The sequence below is a fragment of the Cryptomeria japonica genome, unplaced genomic scaffold (assembly GCF_030272615.1).
Source record: "Cryptomeria japonica unplaced genomic scaffold, Sugi_1.0 HiC_scaffold_15, whole genome shotgun sequence".
NCBI classification, from domain to species: domain Eukaryota; kingdom Viridiplantae; phylum Streptophyta; class Pinopsida; order Cupressales; family Cupressaceae; genus Cryptomeria; species Cryptomeria japonica.
In genome coordinates, this window is record NW_026728837.1 from 1677501 (window position 1) to 1702500 (window position 25000).

Below are 25000 nucleotides of genomic sequence, written 5' to 3' on the forward strand. Positions count from 1 at the left end.
TCTGGTGCGCTCCGAAGTGGGGTTATTGGAGCGCATCAAAGGTGCGCAATGCTGGTGCGAACCCGGGAGCGCTCCGATGTGTGCTCCAAGGTGCGGCGTGCACGAAGTCCGAGCCCGGTTTGCCCCGGGTGCGCACCTCGCGTGCACCTTCGCCGGGGTGAGCACCTTGGTGTGCAGACCTTGGTTGGGTTGCGCGCCCTGGTGCGCACCAAGGAGCGCTCTGAAGTGTGCTCCAAGGTGCGGCGTGCACGAAGTCGGAGCCCGGTTTGCCCCGGGTGTGCACCTCGGGTGCGCACCTCGCGTGCACCTTCGCTGCGGTGGGCACCTTGGCTGGGTTGCGCGCCTTGGTGGGCACCATGCAGTGCACGAAGTCGGAGCCCGGATTGCCCCGGGCGCGCACCTCCGCCAGGGTGGGCACCTTGGTGCGCACAACTTGCCTGGGCTGCGCACCAGGAAGGGCTCAAGATGGCACCCGCGTTCCGTTTTTTTCACTATCTTTCAGAACGGAAATTTTAAAATCTCGTTTTTTTTTGCCTTTTCTGGAAATTAGTGAAGGCAGCGCATCAAAGGTGCGCAACGCTGGTGCGAACCTGGGAGCGCTCCGATGTGTGCTCCAAGGTGCGGCGTGCACGAAGTCGGACCCCGGTTTGCCCCGGGTGCGCACCTCGCGTGCACCTTGGTGCGCACACCTTGGCTGGGTTGCGCGCCCTGGTGGGCACCATGGTGCGCACCAAGGAGCGCTCCAAAGTGTGCTCCAAGGTGCGGCGTGCACGAAGTCGGAGCCCGGTTTGCCCCGGGTGCGCACCTCGCGTGCACCTTCGCCGCGGTGGGCACCATGGCGTGCACGAAGTCGGAGCCCGGTTTGCCCCGGGTGCGCACCTCGCGTGCACCTTCGCCGGGGTGGGCACCTTGGTGTGCAGACCTTGGCTGGGTTGCGCGCCCTGGTGGGCACCATGGTGCGCACCAAGGAGCGCTCCGAAGTGTGCTCCAAGGTGCGGCCTGCACGAAGTCGGAGCCCGGTTTGCCCCGGGTGTGCACCTCGGGTGGGCACCTTGGTGCGCATGCCTTGCCTGGGCTGCGCACCAGGGCGGGCTCAAGATGGCACCCGCGTTCCTTTTTTTTCACTATCTTTCAAAACGGAAATTTTAAAATCTCATTTTTTTTTGCCTTTTTCTGGAAATTAGTGAAGGCAGCGCATCAAAGGTGCGCACCTCGCTGCCCACCACGGTGCGCAACGCCGGTGGGCACCCGGGAGTGCTTCGAAGTGTGCTCCAAGGTGCTGCATGCACGTTGTCGGAGCCCGGTTTGCCCCGGGTGCGCACCTCGCGTGCACCTTCGTCGGGGTGGGCACCTTGGCTGGGTTTGCCCCGGCTGCGCTCCGAAGCGGGGTTATTGGAGCGCCGCCTCTTTTTTTGTCGGAGCGTTTGGTGGGGTTTCTCGCATTGGCTCTTCCGAGGCCCGGTTGCCACCCTGGCGCGCACGAAGTCGGAAGTAGGGTTAATTGCCCGGGTGCGCACCTTTGCCAGGGTGGGCACCTTACCTGGGCTGCGCACCAGGGCGGGCTCAAGATGGCACGCGCGTTCCGTTTTTTTCACTATCTTTCAAAACGGAAATTTTAAAATCTCCTTTTTTTTTTGCCTTTTCTGGAAATTAGTGAAGGCAGCGCATCAAAGGTGCGCACCTCGCTGCCCACCTTGGTGTGCTCTGAGGTGCGCACCCGGGAGCGCTACGAAGTGTGCTCCAAGGTGCGGCGTGCACGTTGTCGGAGCCCGGTTTGCCCCGGGTGCGCACCTCGCCTGCACCTTGGCCGGGGTGGGCACCTTGGCTGGGTTTGCCCAGGGTGCGCTCCGAAGCGGGGTTACTGGAGCGCCCCCTCTTTTTTTGTCAGAGCGTTTGGTGGGGTTTCTCGCATTGGCTCTTCCCAGGCCCGGTTGTTGGGTGCGCTCCCACCCTGGCGCGCGCGAAGTTGGAAGTTGGGTTAATTGCCCGGGCGCGCACCTTCGCCAGGGTGGGCACCTTGGTGCGCACACCTTGGCTGGGCTGCGCACCAGGGCGGGCTCAAGATGGCACCAGCATTCCCTTTTTCTCACTATCTTTCAAAACGGAAATTTTAAAATCTCGTTTTTTTTTTGCCTTTTATGGAAATTAGTGAAGGCATCGCATCAAAGGTGCGCACCTCGCTGCCCACCTTGGTGTGCTCCGAGGTGCCCACCACGGTGCACAACGCCGGTACGAACCCGGGAGCGCCCCGATGTGTGCTCCAAGGTGCGGCGTGCACGAAGTCGGACCCCGGTTTGCCCCGGGTGCGCACCTCGCGTGCACCTTGGTGCGCACACCTTGGCTGGGTTGCGCGGCCTGGTGGGCACCATGGTGCGCACCAAGGAGCGCTCCGAAGTGTGCTCCAAGGTGCGGCGTGCACGAAGTCGGAGCCCGGTTTGCCCCGGGTACGCACCTCGCGTGCACCTTCGCCGGGGTGGGCACCTCGGCTGGGTTGCGCGCCCTGGTGCGCACCAAGGAGCGCTCCGAAGTGTGCTCCAAGGTGCGGCGTGCACGAAGTCGGAGCCCGGTTTGCCCCGGGTGCGCACCTCGCGTGCACCTTCGGCGGGGTTGCGCGCCCTGGTGGGCACCATGGTGCGCACCAAGGAGCGCTCCGAAGTGTGCTCCAAGGTGCGGCGTGCACGAAGTCGGAGCCCGGTTTGCCCCGGGTGCGCACCTCGCGTGCACCTTCGGCGGGGTTGCGCGCCCTGGTGGGCACCATGGTGCGCACCAAGGAGCGCTCCGAAGTGTGCTCCAAGGTGCGGCGTGCACGAAGTCGGAGCCCGGTTTGCCCCGGGTGCGCACCTCGCGTGCACCTTCGCCGCGGTGGGCACCATGGCGTGCACGAAGTCGGAGCCCGGTTTGCCCCGGGTGCGCACCTCGCGTGCACCTTCGCCGGGGTGGGCACCTCGGCTGGGTTGCGCGCCCTGGTGCGCACCAAGGAGCGCTCCGAAGTGTGCTCCAAGGTGCGGCGTGCACGAAGTCGGAGCCCGGTTTGCCCCGGGTGCGCACCTCGCGTGCACCTTCGCCAGGGTGGGCACCTCGGTGCGCACACCTTCTCAATGTTTTCTTGCCTTTTCTGGAAATTGGTGAAGGCAGCGCATCAAAGGTGCGCACCTCGGTGTGCTCCGAGGTGCGAACCCGAGAGCGCTCCGAGGTGCCCACGAAGTCGAAAGTCGGGTTAATTGCATTGTTTTCCCCGGGTGCGCTCCGAGGTGCGCAACATCGGCGCGCACCAAGGAGGGCTCCGAAGTGTGCTCCAAGGTGCGCACGATGGCGTGCACCTCTGGTGCGCACGATTCGGAGCTCGGTTTGACCGGGGTGCGCACACCTTGGCTGGGTTGCGCACCTTTTGTGCGCTCCAAGGTGCGCATGAAGTCGGAGCTCGGTTTGCCCCGGGTGCGCACCTTCGCCAGGGTGCGCACCTTGATGCGCACGCCTTGGCTGGGCTGCGCACCTTGGTGGGCGCCATGGTGCGCACCTTTCGTGCGCTCCAAGGTGCGCACGAAGTCGGAGCTCGGTTTGCCCCGGGTGCGCACCTTGGTGGGCGCCATGGTGCACTCCGAGGTGCCCAAGATTGGTGCGCACCAAGGAGCGCTCCGAAGTGCGCTCCAAGGTGCGCGCGAAGTCGAAAGTTGGGTTAATTGTCCGGTTTGCCTCGGGTGCGCACCTTGCGTGCACCTTCGCCAGGGTGGGCGCCTTGGTGCGCACACCTTGGCTGGGCTGCGCACACCTTGGCACCCGCGTTTCCTTCATTTTAAATTTTTTTTTTTTACAATCTCTCAAGTGGGAAATTCTATAATCTCAACTTTTTTTGCCTTTTCAGGAAACTTTTGAATGGAGCGCATCATTGGTGCGCTCCGAAGTGTGCTCCAAAGCTCTCTCCAGCTGCGTGCACCTGCCCCGGCCGCGCACCCGGCCCCGCCCAGCTTCGCTCACCTGTCCCGGGCGTCTGGTGCGGAACCTTAGAGTAAGAAACATCACCGTGCACCTTGGCCAACGTGCGCGACTCGACCGAGCGCGCACTGGCCGAGGTGCACACCGATTTCACCTGGGTGCGCGCGCAGCACCTCGGGCGCACCGGGGTGCGCGCACAACGCCCGGGTTGCACCGTGGCCTGTGTGCTCGGGGCGCCTCGGGTGCGCGCTCGGTGTCGCCCCCGCGCGCGCGGTAGTGCGGGCAGCGCACCCCGGCCCGGCCCGGCCCCGACGAGAACGCAAACGGGCAAAAGGTTTATTCAAATAGCATTGCGATGCCCGGCGAAAAACTAAAAAAGGGTGCAACACCGGGACTTCCCGGGAGGTCACCCATCCCAGTACTACTCCGGCCCAAGCGCGCTTAACTGCGGAGTTCTGATGGGATCCGGTGCACTAACGCTGGTATGATCGCACCCGTTATGAGCTTGTCGCAGTGTGTACTTAGCAAACCGCGACCCACGTGCGAATCCACCCCGGCCACCCACCCCCGTCGAGGTGCACACCCTCCCTCGCGAAGTGCGCCCCGTTCGCCAAGTGTGAGCCCTGCCCGGGTGCGCGCACCTTGCTAGGGCGTCGGGTGTGCACCCGGCCCGGCCTACGTGCGTGCACCTGTAGGGGGCGTCGTGTGCGTGCAGTGTCCCGTCTGCAACGCGGTGCCCACACACCACCTCGGGCGCAACGACCTGCGCTCACATGTGGGCCGAGTGCACCTTGGTGCATGTTCGGGGCGCCTCGGGTGCACGCTCGATCTTGCCCCGGTGCACCAAGGCGCTCGGTTTGCCCCGGGTGCGCACTTGGTGCAAGGTGGGCACCCAAAATAGGGATCAAGCACCAAAACACAAGTTTCGGGATGCAAAATGGGACCCAAGGACCACAAATGCGTTCCAAGACCCATGATGGGTCCACGAGAACAAAAATGTGTTCCGAGACTTAATAAACAAATATTGGGTTTTAGGAGAAGAAACATGCTCTGATGCCCAAAACGAGAATCGACCCCGAAAAGGCCACAGGCCAAAAGTGGGATGCGAGACAAAAAAAAATGGGACCCGAGGACCAAAATTGGGTTCCCAGGTCGAAGACAGGGCAACCGGACAAGAAACGACCTCTAAGGCTCGAAATGAGTCCCGACGACTAAAACTTGACAAGAAGCACCCATCAGGCACCCAACTCGACACCCATGGGATGCCGACCCACCCGGGCTTCCACCTAGCACACCTTGGCACCCACCCACCCTCGCACCCAACCTCGCACCCAACTTAGCACCTTTGAACCCACATTGGCACTCACCCTGACCCTGGCACCTTGGAACCCACATTGGCACTCACCTTGACCCTGGCACCCACCTTTGCACTCACCTTGGGACCCACCCTGGCTCCCACCTCGGCACCCACCCAGACACCCACCTTGGTTCCTTGGCACCCACCTTGGATCCTTGGCACCCACCCCGACACCCACCTTGGCACGCAACTTGGCTACTTGCCACCCACCTTGGCTCCTTGACGCCCACCCCGACAACCACCCCGTGACCTACCCTGGCTAGGGTTGGTGCACACCCACCCTGGTGCCCACCTTGGCACCCACCCTATGACCCACCTTGGCACGCACCTTAGTACCCACCCCGTTACCCACCCTAGGACCCACCCCGTGACCCACCTTGGCCAGGGTGGGTGCCTTGGTGCGCACAACTTGCCTGGGCTGCACACCAGGGCGGGCTCAAGATGGCACCCGCGTTCCGTTTTTTTCACTATCTTTCAAAACGGAAATTTTAAAATCTCATTTTTTTCTTTTTTTTGCCTTTTCTGGAAATTAGTGAAGGCAGCGCATCAAAGGTGCGCAATGCTGGTGCGAACCCGGGAGCGCTCCGATGTGTGCTCCAAGGTGCGGCGTGCACGAAGTCCGAGCCCGGTTTGCCCCGGGTGCGCACCTCGCGTGCACCTTCGCCGGGGTGAGCACCTTGGCTGGGTTGCGCGCCCTGGTGCGTACCAAGGAGCGCTCTGAAGTGTGCTCCAAGGTGCGGCGTGCACGAAGTCGGAGCCCGGTTTGCCCCGGGTGTGCACCTCGGGTGCGCACCTCGCGTGCACCTTCGCTGCGGTGGGCACCTTGGCTGGGTTGCGCGCCTTGGTGGGCACCATGCAGTGCACGAAGTCGGAGCCCGGTTTGCCCCGGGCGCGCACCTCCGCCAGGGTGGGCACCTTGGTGCGCACAACTTGCCTGGGCTGCGCATCAGGAAGGGCTCAAGATGGCACCCGCGTTCCGTTTTTTTCACTATCTTTCAGAACGGAAATTTTAAAATATCGTTTTTTTTTGCCTTTTCTGGAAATTAGTGAAGGCAGCGCATCAAAGGTGCGCAACGCTGGTGCGAACCTGGGAGCGCTCCGATGTGTGCTCCAAGGTGCGGCGTGCACGAAGTCGGAGCCCGGTTTGCCTCGGGTGCGCCCTGGTGGGCACCATGGTGCGCACCAAGGAGCGCTCCGAAGTGTGCTCCAAGGTGCGGCCTGCACGAAGTCGGAGCCCGGTTTGCCCCGGGTGTGCACCTCGGGTGGGCACCTTGGTGCGCATGCCTTGCCTGGGCTGCGCACCAGGGCGGGCTCAAGATGGCACCCGCGTTCCTTTTTTTTCACTATCTTTCAAAACGGAAATTTTAAAATCTCATTTTTTTTTGCCTTTTTCTGGAAATTAGTGAAGGCAGCGCATCAAAGGTGCGCACCTCGCTGCCCACCACGGTGCGCAACGCCGGTGGGCACCCGGGAGTGCTTCGAAGTGTGCTCCAAGGTGCTGCGTGCACGTTGTCGGAGCCCGGTTTGCCCCGGGTGCGCACCTCGCGTGCACCTTCGTCGGGGTGGGCACCTTGGCTTGGTTTGCCCCGGTTGCGCTCCGAAGCGGGGTTATTGGAGCGCCGCCTCTTTTTTTGTCGGAGCGTTTGGTGGGGTTTCTCGCATTGGCTCTTCCGAGGCCCGGTTGCCACCCTGGCGCGCACGAAGTCGGAAGTAGGGTTAATTGCCCGGGTGCGCACCTTTGCCAGGGTGGCACCTTACCTGGGCTGCGCACCAGGGCGGGCTCAAGATGGCACGCGCGTTCCGTTTTTTTCACTATCTTTCAAAACGGAAATTTTAAAATCTCCTTTTTTTTTTGCCTTTTCTGGAAATTAGTGAAGGCAGCGCATCAAAGGTGCGCACCTCGCTGCCCACCTTGGTGTGCTCTGAGGTGCGCACCCGGGAGCGCTACGAAGTGTGCTCCAAGGTGCGGCGTGCACGTTGTCGGAGCCCGGTTTGCCCCGGGTGCGCACCTCGCCTGCACCTTGGCCGGGGTGGGCACCTTGGCTGGGTTTGCCCAGGGTGCGCTCCGAAGCGGGGTTACTGGAGCGCCCCCTCTTTTTTTGTCAGAGAGTTTGGTGGGGTTTCTCGCATTGGCTCTTCCCAGGCCCGGTTGTTGGGTGCGCTCCCACCCTGGCGCGCGCGAAGTTGGAAGTTGGGTTAATTGCCCGGGCGCGCACCTTCGCCAGGGTGGGCACCTTGGTGCGCAAACCTTGGCTGGGCTGCGCACCAGGGCGGGCTCAAGATGGCACCAGCATTCCCTTTTTCTCACTATCTTTCAAAACGGAAATTTTAAAATCTCGTTTTTTTTTTGCCTTTTATGGAAATTAGTGAAGGCATCGCATCAAAGGTGCGCACCTCGCTGCCCACCTTGGTGTGCTCCGAGGTGCCCACCACGGTGCGCAACGCCGGTGCGAACCCGGGAGCGCCCCGATGTGTGCTCCAAGGTGCGGCGTGCACGAAGTCGGACCCCGATTTGCCCCGGGTGCGCACCTCGCGTGCACCTTGGTGCGCACACCTTGGCTGGGTTGCGCGGCCTGGTGGGCACCATGGTGCGCACCAAGGAGCGCTCCGAAGTGTGCTCCAAGGTGCGGCGTGCACGAAGTCGGAGCCCGGTTTGCCCCGGGTGCGCACCTTCGCCGCGGTGGGCACCATGGCGTGCACGAAGTCGGAGCCCGGTTTGCCCCGGGTGCGCACCTCGCGTGCACCTTCGCCGGGGTGGGCACCTCGGCTGGGTTGCGCGCCCTGGTGCGCACCAAGGAGCGCTCTGAAGTGTGCTCCAAGGTGCGGCGTGCACGAAGTCGGAGCCCGGTTTGCCCCGGGTGTGCACCTCGGGTGCGCACCTCGCGTGCACCTTCGCTGCGGTGGGCACCTTGGCTGGGTTGCGCGCCTTGGTGGGCACCATGCAGTGCACGAAGTCGGAGCCCGGATTGCCCCGGGCGCGCACCTCCGCCAGGGTGGGCACCTTGGTGCGCACAACTTGCCTGGGCTGCGCACCAGGAAGGGCTCAAGATGGCACCCGCGTTCCGTTTTTTTCACTATCTTTCAGAACGGAAATTTTAAAATCTCGTTTTTTTTTGCCTTTTCTGGAAATTAGTGAAGGCAGCGCATCAAAGGTGCGCAACGCTGGTGCGAACCTGGGAGCGCTCCGATGTGTGCTCCAAGGTGCGGCGTGCACGAAGTCGGACCCCGGTTTGCCCCGGGTGCGCACCTCGCGTGCACCTTGGTGCGCACACCTTGGCTGGGTTGCGCGCCCTGGTGGGCACCATGGTGCGCACCAAGGAGCGCTCCGAAGTGTGCTCCAAGGTGCGGCGTGCACGAAGTCGGAGCCCGGTTTGCCCCGGGTGCGCACCTCGCGTGCACCTTCGCCGCGGTGGGCACCATGGCGTGCACGAAGTCGGAGCCCGGTTTGCCCCGGGTGCGCACCTCGCGTGCACCTTCGCCGGGGTGGGCACCTTGGTGTGCAGACCTTGGCTGGGTTGCGCGCCCTGGTGGGCACCATGGTGCGCACCAAGGAGCGCTCCGAAGTGTGCTCCAAGGTGCGGCCTGCACGAAGTCGGAGCCCGGTTTGCCCCGGGTGTGCACCTCGGGTGGGCACCTTGGTGCGCATGCCTTGCCTGGGCTGCGCACCAGGGCGGGCTCAAGATGGCACCCGCGTTCCTTTTTTTTCACTATCTTTCAAAACGGAAATTTTAAAATCTCATTTTTTTTTGCCTTTTTCTGGAAATTAGTGAAGGCAGCGCATCAAAGGTGCGCACCTCGCTGCCCACCACGGTGCGCAACGCCGGTGGGCACCCGGGAGTGCTTCGAAGTGTGCTCCAAGGTGCTGCGTGCACGTTGTCGGAGCCCGGTTTGCCCCGGGTGCGCACCTCGCGTGCACCTTCGTCGGGGTGGGCACCTTGGCTGGGTTTGCCCCGGCTGCGCTCCGAAGCGGGGTTATTGGAGCGCCGCCTCTTTTTTTGTCGGAGCGTTTGGTGGGGTTTCTCGCATTGGCTCTTCCGAGGCCCGGTTGCCACCCTGGCGCGCACGAAGTCGGAAGTAGGGTTAATTGCCCGGGTGCGCACCTTTGCCAGGGTGGGCACCTTACCTGGGCTGCGCACCAGGGCGGGCTCAAGATGGCACGCGCGTTCCGTTTTTTTCACTATCTTTCAAAACGGAAATTTTAAAATCTCCTTTTTTTTTTGCCTTTTCTGGAAATTAGTGAAGGCAGCGCATCAAAGGTGCGCACCTCGCTGCCCACCTTGGTGTGCTCTGAGGTGCGCACCCGGGAGCGCTACGAAGTGTGCTCCAAGGTGCGGCGTGCACGTTGTCGGAGCCCGGTTTGCCCCGGGTGCGCACCTCGCCTGCACCTTGGCCGGGGTGGGCACCTTGGCTGGGTTTGCCCAGGGTGCGCTCCGAAGCGGGGTTACTGGAGCGCCCCCTCTTTTTTTGTCAGAGCGTTTGGTGGGGTTTCTCGCATTGGCTCTTCCCAGGCCCGGTTGTTGGGTGCGCTCCCACCCTGGCGCGCGCGAAGTTGGAAGTTGGATTAATTGCCCGGGCGCGCACCTTCGCCAGGGTGGGCACCTTGGTGCGCACACCTTGGCTGGGCTGCGCACCAGGGCGGGCTCAAGATGGCACCAGCATTCCCTTTTTCTCACTATCTTTCAAAACGGAAATTTTAAAATCTCGTTTTTTTTTTGCCTTTTATGGAAATTAGTGAAGGCATCGCATCAAAGGTGCGCACCTCGCTGCCCACCTTGGTGTGCTCCGAGGTGCCCACCACGGTGCGCAACGCCGGTGCGAACCCGGGAGCGCCCCGATGTGTGCTCCAAGGTGCGGCGTGCACGAAGTCGGACCCCGGTTTGCCCCGGGTGCGCACCTCGCGTGCACCTTGGTGCGCACACCTTGGCTGGGTTGCGCGGCCTGGTGGGCACCATGGTGCGCACCAAGGAGCGCTCCGAAGTGTGCTCCAAGGTGCGGCGTGCACGAAGTCGGAGCCCGGTTTGCCCCGGGTACGCACCTCGCGTGCACCTTCGCCGGGGTGGGCACCTCGGCTGGGTTGCGCGCCCTGGTGCGCACCAAGGAGCGCTCCGAAGTGTGCTCCAAGGTGCGGCGTGCACGAAGTCGGAGCCCGGTTTGCCCCGGGTGCGCACCTTCGCCGCGGTGCGCACCATGGCGTGCACGAAGTCGGAGCCCGGTTTGCCCCGGGTGCGCACCTCGCGTGCACCTTCGGCGGGGTTGCGCGCCCTGGTGGGCACCATGGTGCGCACCAAGGAGCGCTCCGAAGTGTGCTCCAAGGTGCGGCGTGCACGAAGTCGGAGCCCGGTTTGCCCCGGGTGCGCACCTCGCGTGCACCTTCGGCGGGGTTGCGCGCCCTGGTGGGCACCATGGTGCGCACCAAGGAGCGCTCCGAAGTGTGCTCCAAGGTGCGGCGTGCACGAAGTCGGAGCCCGGTTTGCCCCGGGTGCGCACCTCGCGTGCACCTTCGCCGCGGTGGGCACCATGGCGTGCACGAAGTCGGAGCCCGGTTTGCCCCGGGTGCGCACCTCGCGTGCACCTTCGCCGGGGTGGGCACCTCGGCTGGGTTGCGCGCCCTGGTGCGCACCAAGGAGCGCTCCGAAGTGTGCTCCAAGGTGCGGCGTGCACGAAGTCGGAGCCCGGTTTGCCCCGGGTGCGCACCTCGCGTGCACCTTCGCCAGGGTGGGCACCTCGGTGCGCACACCTTCTCAATGTTTTCTTGCCTTTTCTGGAAATTGGTGAAGGCAGCGCATCAAAGGTGCGCACCTCGGTGTGCTCCGAGGTGCGAACCCGAGAGCGCTCCGAGGTGCCCACGAAGTCGAAAGTCGGGTTAATTGCATTGTTTTCCCCGGGTGCGCTCCGAGGTGCGCAACATCGGCGCGCACCAAGGAGGGCTCCGAAGTGTGCTCCAAGGTGCGCACGATGGCGTGCACCTCTGGTGCGCACGATTCGGAGCTCGGTTTGACCGGGGTGCGCACACCTTGGCTGGGTTGCGCACCTTTTGTGCGCTCCAAGGTGCGCACGAAGTCGGAGCTCGGTTTGCCCCGGGTGCGCACCTTCGCCAGGGTGCGCACCTTGATGCGCACGCCTTGGCTGGGCTGCGCACCTTGGTGGGCGCCATGGTGCGCACCTTTCGTGCGCTCCAAGGTGCGCACGAAGTCGGAGCTCGGTTTGCCCCGGGTGCGCACCTTGGTGGGCGCCATGGTGCACTCCGAGGTGCCCAAGATTGGTGCGCACCAAGGAGCGCTCCGAAGTGCGCTCCAAGGTGCGCGCGAAGTCGAAAGTTGGGTTAATTGTCCGGTTTGCCTCGGGTGCGCACCTTGCGTGCACCTTCGCCAGGGTGGGCGCCTTGGTGCGCACACCTTGGCTGGGCTGCGCACACCTTGGCACCCGCGTTTCCTTCATTTTAAATTTTTTTTTTTTACAATCTCTCAAGTGGGAAATTCTATAATCTCAACTTTTTTTGCCTTTTCAGGAAACTTTTGAATGGAGCGCATCATTGGTGCGCTCCGAAGTGTGCTCCAAAGCTCTCTCCAGCTGCGTGCACCTGCCCCGGCCGCGCACCCGGCCCCGCCCAGCTTCGCTCACCTGTCCCGGGCGTCTGGTGCGGAACCTTAGAGTAAGAAACATCACCGTGCACCTTGGCCAACGTGCGCGACTCGACCGAGCGCGCACTGGCCGAGGTGCACACCGATTTCACCTGGGTGCGCGCGCAGCACCTCGGGCGCACCGGGGTGCGCGCACAACGCCCGGGTTGCACCGTGGCCTGTGTGCTCGGGGTGCCTCGGGTGCGCGCTCGGTGTCGCCCCCGCGCGCGCGGTAGTGCGGGCAGCGCACCCCGGCCCGGCCCGGCCCCGACGAGAACGCAAACGGGCAAAAGGTTTATTCAAATAGCATTGCGACGCCCGGCGAAAAACTAAAAAAGGGTGCAACACCGAGACTTCCCGGGAGGTCACCCATCCCAGTACTACTCCGGCCCAAGCGCGCTTAACTGCGGAGTTCTGATGGGATCCGGTGCACTAATGCTGGTATGATCGCACCCGTTATGAGCTTGTCGCAGTGTGTACTTAGCAAACCGCGACCCACGTGCGAATCCACCCCGGCCACCCACCCCCGTCGAGGTGCACACCCTCCCTCGCGAAGTGCGCCCCGTTCGCCAAGTGTGAGCCCTGCCCGGGTGCGCGCACCTTGCTAGGGCGTCGGGTGTGCACCCGGCCCGGCCTACGTGCGTGCACCTGGAGGGGGCGTCGTGTGCGTGCAGTGTCCCGTCTGCAACGCGGTGCCCACACACCACCTCGGGCGCAACGACCTGCGCTCACATGTGGGCCGAGTGCACCTTGGTGCATGTTCGGGGCGCCTCGGGTGCACGCTCGATCTTGCCCCGGTGCACCAAGGCGCTCGGTTTGCCCCGGGTGCGCACTTGGTGCAAGGTGGGCACCCAAAATAGGGATCAAGCACCAAAACACAAGTTTCGGGATGCAAAATGGGACCCAAGGACCACAAATGCGTTCCAAGACCCATGATGGGTCCACGAGAACAAAAATGTGTTCCGAGACTTAATAAACAAATATTGGGTTTTAGGAGAAGAAACATGCTCTGATGCCCAAAACGAGAATCGACCCCGAAAAGGCCACAGGCCAAAAGTGGGATGCGAGACAAAAAAAAATGGGACCCGAGGACCAAAATTGGGTTCCCAGGTCGAAGACAGGGCAACCGGACAAGAAACGACCTCTAAGGCTCGAAATGAGTCCCGACGACTAAAACTTGACAAGAAGCACCCATCAGGCACCCAACTCGACACCCATGGGATGCCGACCCACCCGGGCTTCCACCTAGCACACCTTGGCACCCACCCACCCTCGCACCCAACCTCGCACCCAACTTAGCACCTTTGAACCCACATTGGCACTCACCCTGACCCTGGCACCTTGGAACCCACATTGGCACTCACCTTGACCCTGGCACCCACCTTTGCACTCACCTTGGGACCCACCCTGGCTCCCACCTCGGCACCCACCCAGACACCCACCTTGGTTCCTTGGCACCCACCTTGGATCCTTGGCACCCACCCCGACACCCACCTTGGCACGCAACTTGGCTACTTGCCACCCACCTTGGCTCCTTGACGCCCACCCCGACAACCACCCCGTGACCTACCCTGGCTAGGGTTGGTGCACACCCACCCTGGTGCCCACCTTGGCACCCACCCTATGACCCACCTTGGCACGCACCTTAGTACCCACCCCGTTACCCACCCTAGGACCCACCCCGTGACCCACCTTGGCCAGGGTGGGTGCACCCACCCTGGTGCCCACCTTGGCACCCACCCATCCTAGCACCCAGCCTGTGACCGGGCTTGGAACCCAACCTTGCACCCGCACCCGTCTTGGCCAGTGTGGGTGCGCACCCATCCTGGCACCCACGTTGTGACACACCCTTTAACCCACGCACCCTAGCACCCACGTTGGCACCCACCTTGGAACCCAACCTAGCAACTTGGCACCCACCCCGTGACCCACCTTGGCATCCACCATAGCAGTCGCCGACTTGGCACCCACCTCGGCACCCACCTTGACACTTGTGGACCCACCTTGCCACTCACCCTAGCATCGACCCATCCTAGCACCCACCCTGGCACCTTTGCACCCTAGCACTCACCCATCCTAGCACCTAACCTGTGACCCACCTTGACACTCACCCTCGCACCCACCTTGGAACCCAACCTAGCACCCACCCACCCTGACACCAACCCTAGCACCTACCCACCCTTGCACCCACCCTGTGACCCATCTTGGCACCCACCCATCCTACCACTCAACCTATCACCCACCTTCTCACCCACCTTGGCATCCACCTTAGCACCCACCCACACTGGCACCTTGGCACCCACCTCGGGCAAGGTGGGTGCACACCCACCCTGGCACCCAATTTAGAACCCACCGAGCATGTTACCCACCTTGGCACCCACATTGCAGCCCACCCTAGTACCCACCCTATGACCCACATTGGCATCCACACCCTAGCACCCAGGCACCTCGACACCCGCCTTGACACCCACCCTAGCACTGAACCTGTGACCCACCTTGGAACTCACCCTAGAACTCACCCACCCTGTGAACCACCTTGGCATCCACCTTAGCACCCACCCACCTTGGCACCCACTCTAGCACTCACCCATCCTAACACCCAACTTGTTACCCACCTTGGCACCCGCCCTCGCGTCCACCTTGAAACCCACCCTAGCACCCACCCACGCAGGAGCCCACCTTGGCACCCAACCTAACACCCACGCATCCTGGCACCCAACTTGTGACCCACCTTGGAACCCACCCTAGTACCCACCTTTGAACCCACTATATCACCAACCCACCTTGGCACCCACCCTATGACCCTCTTTGGAATCCACCCTAGCACGCACCCACCCTGGCACCCACCATGGAGCGCACCCTAGCACCCACCCACCTCGGCACGCACCTCAACACCCACCTTGGTGTGCGCACTGCGCCAACCTCTCAAAGACCCTATGTGGTGCGCTCCAAAGTGTACACCTTTGGTGCGCTCCAAGGTGCGCACCTTTGGTGCACACCGAGGTGCACACCAAAGTGTGCACCGAGGTGAGCACCAAAGTGCACTCCAGGGTGCACACCAAGGCGTGCACCTTTGGTGCGGTCAATGCAAACGAATTCGGAAGTTGGGGTCGATGTCCTAATCGCTGCTGCAGACTACACGTATGAGAATCGGACAAATAGCTTTATATAGGGGAGGTGTTGCGTTTGATGGGTCGACTCCCCTGGTTGTGTGCACTGCACCAACTTCAAAGACCCTGTCTTGTTTAAGAAGTCAAAAGTTGGGGTGGATGTCCTAATCATTGCTGCAGTCTACGCATGTATGAGAATCAGACAAATAGCTTATATAGGGGAGGTGTTGCATTCGGTGGGTTGACTCCCCTGGTTGTGCGCACTGCGCCAACCTCAAAGACCCCGCATAGCAGAAGAAGTCGGAAGTCGGATTTTGGTGAGCACCAAGGCGTGCACCTTTGGTGCGGTCAACGCAGACGAATTCAGAAGTTGGGGTGGATGTCCTAATCGTTGTTGCAGGCTACACATGTATGAGAATCAGACAAATAGCTTATATAGGGGAGGTGTTGGGTTTGATGGGTCAACTCCCTTGGTTGTGCGCATTACGCCAACCTCAAAGACCTTGTTTTCGTTAAGAAGTCAAAAGTTGGGGTCAATGTCCTAATGGCTCCTGCAGGCTACACATGTATGAGAATCGGACAAATAGCTTATATAGGGGAGGTGTTGGGTTTGATGGGTCGACTCCCCTGGTTGTGCGCATTACGTCAACCTCAAAGACCTTGTTTTCGTTAAGAAGTCAAAAGTTGGGGTCGATGTCCTAATTGCTCCTGTAGACTACACATGTATGAGAATCAGACAAATAGCTTATATAGGGGAGGTGTTGGGTTTGATGGGTTGACTCCCCTAGTTGTTCGCATTACACCAACCTCAAAGACCTTGTTTTCGTTTAGAAGCCGAAAGTTGGGGTCGATGTCCTAATTGCTCCTGCAGGCTACGCATGTATGAGAATCAGACAAATAGCTTATATAGGGGAGGTGTTGGGTTTGATGGGTCGACTCCCCTGGTTGTGCGCATTGCGCCAACCTCAAAGACCCTGCATTGCGGATGAAGTCGAAAGTCAGAGTTTGGTGTGCTACAAGGTGTGGTCGAAGGTGCTCACCTAGGTGTGCACCTTTGGAGCACAGGAAAAGTGCCCTCCAAAAGTGCGCACCTTTGGAGTGCACAAAAGTGCCCTCCAAAAGTGCGCACCTTTGGAGCGCAGAAAAGTGCCCTCCAAAAAGTGCCCTCCAAAAGTGCGCACCTTTGGAGCGCAGAAAAGTGCCCTCCAAAAAGTGCCCTCCAAAAGTGCGCACCTTTGGAGCGCAGAAAAGTGCCCTCCAAAAAGTGCCCTCCAAAAGTGCGCACCTTTGGAGCGCAGAAAAGTGCCCTCCAAAAAGTGCCCTCCAAAAGTGCGCACCTTTGGAGCGCAGAAAAGTGCCCTCCAAAAAGTGCCCTCCAAAAGTGCGCACCTTTGGAGCGCAGAAAAGTGCCCTCCAAAAAGTGCCCTCCAAAAGTGCGCACCTTTGGAGCGCAGAAAAGTGCCCTCCAAAAAGTGCCCTCCAAAAGTGCGCACCTTTGGAGCGCAGAAAAGTGCCCTCCAAAAAGTGCCCTCCAAAAGTGCGCACCTTTGGAGCGCAGAAAAGTGCCCTCCAAAAAGTGCCCTCCAAAAGTGCGCACCTTTGGAGCGCAGAAAAGTGCCCTCCAAAAGTGCGCACTTTTGGTGCGCACCAAGGCGCTGGTTCGGTCGTTGCAGGCGAGTTCGGAAGTTGGGGTCGATGTCCTGAGCGGAGGTGCAAACTACACAGGTGTCGGAATCGGACAAATAGCTTATATAGGGGAGGTGTATGCTTCGATGGGTCGACTCCCCAGGTTGAGCGCACCGCGCCAACCTCAAAGACCCTACGGTATGGATGAAGTCGGAAGTTGGGTCCGATGACCGATTCGATTAGTAGGTATGCTCATGAGGTCGGAATTTGGGTCCGATGACCTGCCATGTGCAGGAAGGCGAATGTTGACACTGTGCGTTGCAAGGTGCACACCAAGGCGCTGGTGCGGTCTTTTTAGTCGAGTTCGGAAGTTGGGGTCGATGTCCTGATCGGAGGTGCAAGCTACACAGGTGTGGGAATCGGACAAATAGCTTATATAGGGGAGGTGTATGCTTCGTTGGGTCGACTCCCCGGGTTGAGCGCACCGCGCCAACCTCAAAGACCCTACGGTATGGATGAAGTCGGAAGTTGGGTCCGATGACCGATTCGATATGTAGGCATACTCGCGAGGTCGGAATTTGGGTCCGATGACCTGCCACGTGCAGGAAGGCGAATGTTGGCACTGTGCGTTGCAAGGTGCGCACCAAGGCGCTGGTTCGGTCGTTGGAGGCGAGTTCGGAAGTTGGGGTCGATGTCTTGATCGGAGGTGCAAACTACACAGGTGTGGGAATCGGACAAATAGCTTATATAGGGGAGGTGTATGCTTCGTTGGGTCGACTCCCCGGGTTGAGCGCACCGCGCCAACCTCAAAGACCCTACGGTATGGATGAAGTCGGAAGTTGGGTCCGATGACCGATTCGATATGTAGGCATACTCGCGAGGTCGGAATTTGGGTCCGATGACCTGCCATGTGCAGGAAGGCGAATGTTGGGACTGTGCGTCGCAAGGTGCGCACCAAGGCGCTGGTGCCGTCGTTGCAGTCGAGTTCGGAAGTTGGGGTCGATGTCCTGGTCAGAGGTGCAAACTACACAGGTGTGGGAATCGGACAAATAGCTTATATAGGGGAGGTGTATGCTTCGATGGGTCGACTCCCTGGGTTGAGCGCACCGCGCCAACCTCAAAGACCCTACAGTATGGATGAAGTCGGAAGTTGGGTCCGATGACCGATTCGATACGTAGGCATATTGGCGAGGTCTGAATTTGTGTCCGATGACCTGCCATGCGCAGGAAGGCGGAATTTGGGTCCGATGACCGAGTTGATGGCGTGCCATGCGCAGAAAGGCGGAATTTGGGTCCGATGACCGAGTTGATGTTGATGGCCCGCCATGCACAGGAAGGCGGAATTTGGGTCCGATGACCGATTTGAAGGCGTGCCATACGCAAAAAGGCGGAGTTTGGGTCCGATGACCGAGTTGATATTGATGGCCCGCCATGCGCAGGAAGGCGGAATTTGGGTCCGATGACCTGACATACGCATGGAGTCCGACTCGGGGGCCGATGTTCGATTCGATGACTTGCATTGTGGGTAAAGTCGGAAGTTGTGGTCTTTGACCCGATTCGATGACCAGACTTCGGCTGCTTGAGAATCGGACAAATAACTTATATAGGGGAGGTAGTGTTCTCGAGCATCCTCCCCCCGTGCCCGTTTATGTCGATTGATGCTGGTGCTCGACTGGTTGGAGCGCTCGGATGCAAAAATCTTGCACCAGGATTTATCGATTGTGATGGACACGGCAAGTCTCCTGATTGCTATGCAGGAGCTCATCGTGAATCTCTATGCGGCCTTGGTATGGACTCGACCTGCGGAATGGTTCGGCAATGGTAGTCGCTCCAACACGTCCTTGCAATGGCCACAGAGGTGATTCGACTAGAGCTCCAGTCTAGCTTTTGGGTTGCTTGGCGGACTGGTATAGCCGCGATCGAGTTCCGGCCATGAACGTTTTAGATAGCTCTTGGGCTTTCTGGGACGGAAGTCGGAAGTTTGGGCTGTTGTCCGATTTGATGACCATTCTTCGGATGTGTGAGAATCGGACAAATAACTTATATAGGGGACTGTGTTGTCTCACGCAGCCCCCTCCGTGCCCCTCTATCTCGACCGATGTTGGTGCTTGAAAGGGTTGGGATCGCTCGGATTTATAAACGTGCACCACCATTTGTCGAGTGTGAGGGACGCGGCAGGTCTCCTAAATGCTATGCGGGCGCTCTCTGAGAATCTCTATCCGGCCTCGACACAGACTAGTCTTGCTGAATGGTTTGGCACTGGTAGTCGATCCAACACGTCGTTGTTGTGGCCGCCTAGGCGATTCGATTCGAGCCCCCGTCTAGCTTTTGGGTTGCTTGGCGGATTTTGCCCTATCCGCAAGTGAGCTCGGTCCCTAAACGTTCGAGAAACCCGATTGCTATGCGCCGACTCTCTTTCTTGCGAGCCTCCATCTAGCTTTTGGGTCTCTACGGAACGGAAGTCGGAATCTGGGACCGTTGTTTGATTCGACGAGGCAGACTACGGTTGTGCGAGAATCGGACAAATAACTTATATAGGGGAGGTGTTGATTGGAGCATTCTCCCCCGTGCCCCTCTAACTCGACCAATGCTGGCGCTCGAACGGTGGTAGCGCTCGGATTTTCATTGAGCGCCAGCATTGGTCGATTTAGAGGGGCATGCGAGATTCCCGAATGCTATGCGAGGGCTCTAACGGAAATGTCTATTGGTTTCGGTATGGATGCAATTGCGAGTGGTTCGGCAAAGGTAGTCGTTCCGATGCGTCCATGTCGTGGCCAAATCGATAATTCGATTTGAGCCCTCGTATAGCATTTGGGTCTCTCGATGTGATTCCGCATTCCAGTCCCTTTGGGCACTGCTTGAGCCGCATCCCAGGGGGTTCCCTTCCCAATAATCTGCCTCGCAACCCGATTGCTATGCGGTGAGGCTCCTCGGCCGCCTCGGAACTATCTGTGTATCAGACGCATCGCGGGATAAGGGGTTGGCAACGGTAGTCGCCCCAAGCGCGTCCGATGCTTGGACCATTCCGAGGCGGCCCCGAAGCCTCTTCCGTCTAGCCGTTGGGTCCTTCTCGCCGCATCCCTCGCCTCGCACCCCGATTGCTATGCGGTGAGGCTCCTCGGCCGCCTCGGAACTATCTGTGTATCGGACGCGTCGCGGGATAAGGGGTTGTCACTGGTAGTCGCCCCAAGCGCGTCCGATGCTTGGACCATTCCGAGGCGGCCCTGAAGCCTCTTCCGTCTAGCCGTTGGGTCCTTCTCGCCGCATCCCTCGCCTCGCACCCCGATTGCTATGCGGTGAGGCTCCTCGGCCGCCTCGGAACTATCTGTGTATCGGACGCGTCGCGGGATAAGGGGTTGTCATTGGTAGTCGCCCCAAGCGCGTCCGATGCTTGGACCATTCCGAGGCGGCCCTGAAGCCTCTTCCGTCTAGCCGTTGGGTCCTTCTCGCCGCATCCCTCGCCTCGCACCCCGATTGCTATGCGGTGAGGCTCCTCGGCCGCCTCGGAACTATCTGTGTATCGGACGCGTCGCGGGATAAGGGGTTGTCACTGGTAGTCGCCCCAAGCGCGTCCGATGCTTGGACCATTCCGAGGCGGCCCTGAAGCCTCTTCCGTCTAGCCGTTGGGTCCTTCTCGCCGCATCCCTCGCCTCGCACCCCGATTGCTATGCGGTGAGGCTCCTCGGCCGCCTCGGAACTATCTGTGTATCGGACGCGTCGCGGGATAAGGGGTTGTCACTGGTAGTCGCCCCAAGCGCGTTCGATGCTTGGACCATTCCGAGGCGGCCCTGAAGCCTCTTCCGTCTAGCCGTTGGGTCCTTCTCGCCGCATCCCTCGCCTCGCACCCCGATTGCTATGCGGTGAGGCTCCTCGGCCGCCTTGGAACTATCTGTGTATCGGACGCGTCGCGGGATAAGGGGTTGTCACTGGTAGTCGCCCCAAGCGCGTCCGATGCTTGGACCATTCCGAGGCGGACCCGAAGCCTCTTCCGTCTAGCCGTTGGGTCCTTCTCGCCGCATCCTTCGCCTCGCACCCCGATTGCTATGCGGTGAGGCTCCTCGGCCGCCTCGGAACTATCTGTGTATCGGACGCGTCGCGGGATAAGGGGTTGTCACTGGTAGTCGCCCCAAGCGCGTCCGATGCTTGGACCATTCCGAGGCGGACCCGAAGCCTCTTTCGTCTAGCCGTTGGGTCCTTCTCGCCGCATCCCTCGCCTCGCACCCCGATTGCTATGCGGTGAGGCTCCTCGGCCGCCTTGGAACTATCTGTGTATCGGACGCGTCGCGGGATAAGGGGTTGTCACTGGTAGTCGCCCCAAGCGCGTCCGATGCTTGGACCATTCCGAGGCGGACCCGAAGCCTCTTCCGTCTAGCCGTTGGGTCCTTCTCGCCGCATCCCTCGCCTCGCACCCCGATTGCTATGCGGTGAGGCTCCTCGGCCGCCTTGGAACTATCTGTGTATCGGACGCGTCGCGGGATAAGGGGTTGTCACTGGTAGTCGCCCCAAGCGCGTCCGATGCTTGGACCATTCCGAGGCGGACCCGAAGCCTCTTCCGTCTAGCCGTTGGGTCCTTCTCGCCGCATCCCTCGCCTCGCACCCCGATTGCTATGCGGTGAGGCTCCTCGGCCGCCTTGGAACTATCTGTGTATCGGACGCGTCGCGGGATAAGGGGTTGTCACTGGTAGTCGCCCCAAGCGCGTCCGATGCTTGGACCATTCCGAGGCGGCCCCGAAGCCTCTTCCGTCTAGCCGTTGGGTCCTTCTCGCCGCATCCCTCGCCTCGCACCCCGATTGCTATGCGGTGAGGCTCCTCGGCCGCCTTGGAACTATCTGTGTATCGGACGCGTCGCGGGATAAGGGGTTGTCACTGGTAGTCGCCCCAAGCGCGTCCGATGCTTGGACCATTCCGAGGCGGCCCCGAAGCCTCTTCCGTGTAGCCGTTGGGTCCTTCTCGCCGCATCCCTCGCCTCGCACCCCGATTGCTATGCGGTGAGGCTCCTCGGCCGCCTTGGAACTATCTGTGTATCGGACGCGTCGCGGGATAAGGGGTTGTCACTGGTAGTCGCCCCAAGCGCGTCCGATGCTTGGACCATTCCGAGGCGGACCTGAAGCCTCTTCCCTCTAGCCGTTGGGGCTTTCTCGCCGCATCCCTCGCCTCGCACCCTGATTGCTATGCTGTGAGGCTCCTCGGCCGCCTTGGAACTATCTGTGTATCGGACGCATCGCGGGATAAGGGGTTGGCAGTGGTAGTCGCCCCAAGCGCATCCGATGCTTGGACCATTCCGAGGCGGCCCTGCAGCCTCTTCCGTCTAGCCGTTGGGGCCATCTCGCCGCATCCCCCACCTCGCACCACGATTGCTATGCGGTGAGGCTCCTTGGCCGCCTCGGAACTATCTGTGTATCGGACGCATCGCGGGATAAGGGGTTGTCACTGGTAGTCGCCCCAAGCGCGTCCGATGCTTGGACTATTCCGAGGCGGCCCTGCAGCCTCTTCCGTCTAGCCGTTGGGGCCATCTCGCTGCATCCCCCACCTCCTCGGCCGCCTCGGAACTATCTGTGTATCGGACGCATCGCGGGATAAGGGGTTGGCAGTGGTAGTCGCCCCAAGCGCGTCCGATGCTTGGACTATTCCGAGGCAGCCCTGCAGCCTCTTCCGTCTAGCCTTTGGGGCCATCTCGCCGCATCCCTCGCCTCGCACCCCGATTGCTATGCGGTGAGGCTCCTCGGCCGCCTGGGAACTATCTTCGTATCGGACGCATCGCGGGATAAGGGGTTGTCACTGGTAGTCGCCCCAAGCGCGTCCGATGCTTGGACTATTCCGAGGCGGCCCTGTGGCCTCTTCCGTCTAGCCGTTGGGGCCATCTCGCCGCATCCCCCACCTCGCACCCCGATTGCTATGCGGTGAGGCTCTTCGGCCGCCTTGGAACTATCTTCGTATCGGACGCATCGCGGGATAAGGGGTTGTCACTGGTAGTGGCCCCAAGCGCGTCCGATGCTTGGACTATTCCGAGGCGGCCCTGCAGCCTCTTCCGTCTAGCCGTTGGGGCCATCTCGCCGCATCCCCCACCTCGCACCCCGATTGCTATGCGGTGAGGCTCCTCGGCCGCCTTGGAACTATCTTCGTATCGGACGCATCGCGGGATAAGGGGTTGTCACTGGTAGTCGCCCCAAGCGCGTCCGATGCTTGGACTATTCCGACGCGGCCCTGTGGCCTCTTCCGTCTAGCCGTTGGGGCCATCTCGCCGCATCCCCCACCTCGCACCCCGATTGCTATGCGGTGAGGCTCCTCGGCCGCCTTGGAACCATCTTCGTATCGGACGCATCGCGGGATAGGGGGCTGTCACTGGTAGTCGCCCCAAGCGTGTCCGATGCTTGGACCATTCCTAGGCGGCCCTGAAGCCTCTTCCGTCTAGCCGTTGGGGCCTTCCCGCCCCATCCCTCGCCTCGCACCCCCGATTGCTATGCGGTGAGGCTCCTCGGCCGCCTTGGAACCATCTGTGTATCGGACGCATCGCGGGATAAGGGGTTGGCACTGGCAGTCGCCCCAAGCGCGTCCGATGCTTGGACCATTCCGAGGTGGCCCTGAAGCCTCTTCCGTCTAGCCGTTGGGGCCTTCCCGCCCCATCCCTCGCCTCGCACCCCGATTGATATGCGGTGAGGCTCCTCGGCCGCCTTGGAACTATCTGTGTATCGGACGCATCGCGGGATAAGGGGTTGGCACTGGTAGTCGTCCCAATCGCATCCGATGCTTGGACCATTCCGAGGCGGCCCTGCAGCCTCTTCCGTTTAGCCGTCGGGGCCTTCCCGCCGCATCCCTCGCCTCGCATCCCGATTCCTATGCGGTGAGTCTTCTCGGCCGCCGCGGAACTATACCTGTTATTGCTACTGCATCCTTCGGCTGGTAACCTCCTCTGCCGCCTTGGAACGTTCTCTTTGTCGGACGCGTCGCGGGATAAGGGGTTGGCACTGGTAGTCGCCCCAAGCGCGCCCGATGCATAGACCGCTCCGAGTCGACCTTGCTTTCAGCCTCTCACATGCATAGACCTCTCTGAGTCGACCCTGCAGCCTCTCACGTTTAGCCTTTGGAATCTCGCCTCACAACATGATTGCTATCCTTGATGCATCCCTTGCCTCGAGCCCTGATTGCTTTCTTGGCTGCATCCCTCCTCTCCTCACAGCCCGGTTGTCATCACTGCTTCATCCGTCGCTTCATGCATTCTGGCTGCTGGGCCCTTCCCACCGCACACCTCGATTGCTATCTCTTCTGCATCACACACCCCGATTGCTATCTCTGCTACATCCCTCGGCTCTCACTTCTGCATCCTTCGCCTCACACCTCGATTGCTATCAATGCTGCATCCGTAACCTCACACCCCGATTGCTATGCGGGGAGGCTCCTTGGCCGCCTTGGAAATTTCTGTGTGTCGGACGCACCGCGGGATAAGGGGTTGGCACTGGTAGTCGCCCCAAGTGCGCCCGATTCTTAGACCGCTTCGAGGTGACCTCGTAGCCTCTTTCGTCCAGGCTTCCTGCCTTCAACGCCCTTTTTACACCTCGATTGCTATGCGCGGGCTCGTTGGCGTCTATCACCTCTCTGCGAAGAGTGGCACGATGATTGTTGGGGTAAATCGTAGCAGTCCGATCTCTGGCCTTGGGCCATTGTGAGGGCTGATCGATTTCCTGTGCGCATCTCGTGTTCGCCCAGTAACAGACTCGACGACTTGTAATCGGTCTTGTTCCCGATTGTTCCTGGAGGTAGTCTTCGGAACTCTTGGATTTGACCTGTCACTCGAACTGTCCTCTTCCGAGGATGCTTGTGTGTGTGTGCTTGTGCCATTTCCTTGGCGGTATTAACGAGATATTAAAGAGCGGAGTGAGCGCCTCGCCCAGCTATGTTTGGGGCTCTCACTCCCTTACCCGGTGTGCGACCGCTTTGCACGTAGGTTGCGGAGCATCGCGACTCTTTCGATGTTTGGCGGTTGTCTTCCGGTGATGCGTTGGTCCCGAAGTGCACGTTACTAGCATTTCTGCCATTGTTCTCGATCTTTGGCACGTTCCTTCGTTGCAATTGGATATATATCTCCGTTTATACGCGCAGGCTTCTCCCGCCTATTCAGCGCTGTCCCACTCTCAGCACTCTCGTGGTCTCCTTGGCTTCTCTCTCCCGTGAGCGAGCTCTCTTCTCGAGTCTTTTCCATGTCCCATGGAGGTTGCCTTGCGAAATTCGGGCACACAAACGTGACCGGATAAGAGCGGAATTGCCTATGAGGAGAAGCTCACCTTAGGGAGCAGCAATGCCGAGTGTTTCGACAGAGGGTAGAGGGGGCGTTGTTTGGGCGGTTGCACAAAAGAGTG

The 25000-nt window shown here is 60.7% G+C and overlaps 2 non-coding genes across 2 annotated transcripts; both read right to left on the bottom strand.

The window, feature by feature from the left end:
* Positions 1–4310: 4310 nt before the first annotated feature.
* LOC131860493 (5S ribosomal RNA) lies at positions 4311–4429 on the bottom strand. The gene has a single exon (XR_009359588.1). It is a non-coding gene; the product is annotated as a 5S ribosomal RNA (ribosomal RNA).
* A 7817-nt stretch (positions 4430–12246) lies between these two features.
* LOC131860573 (5S ribosomal RNA) lies at positions 12247–12365 on the bottom strand. The gene has a single exon (XR_009359667.1). It is a non-coding gene; the product is annotated as a 5S ribosomal RNA (ribosomal RNA).
* Positions 12366–25000: the final 12635 nt, after the last annotated feature.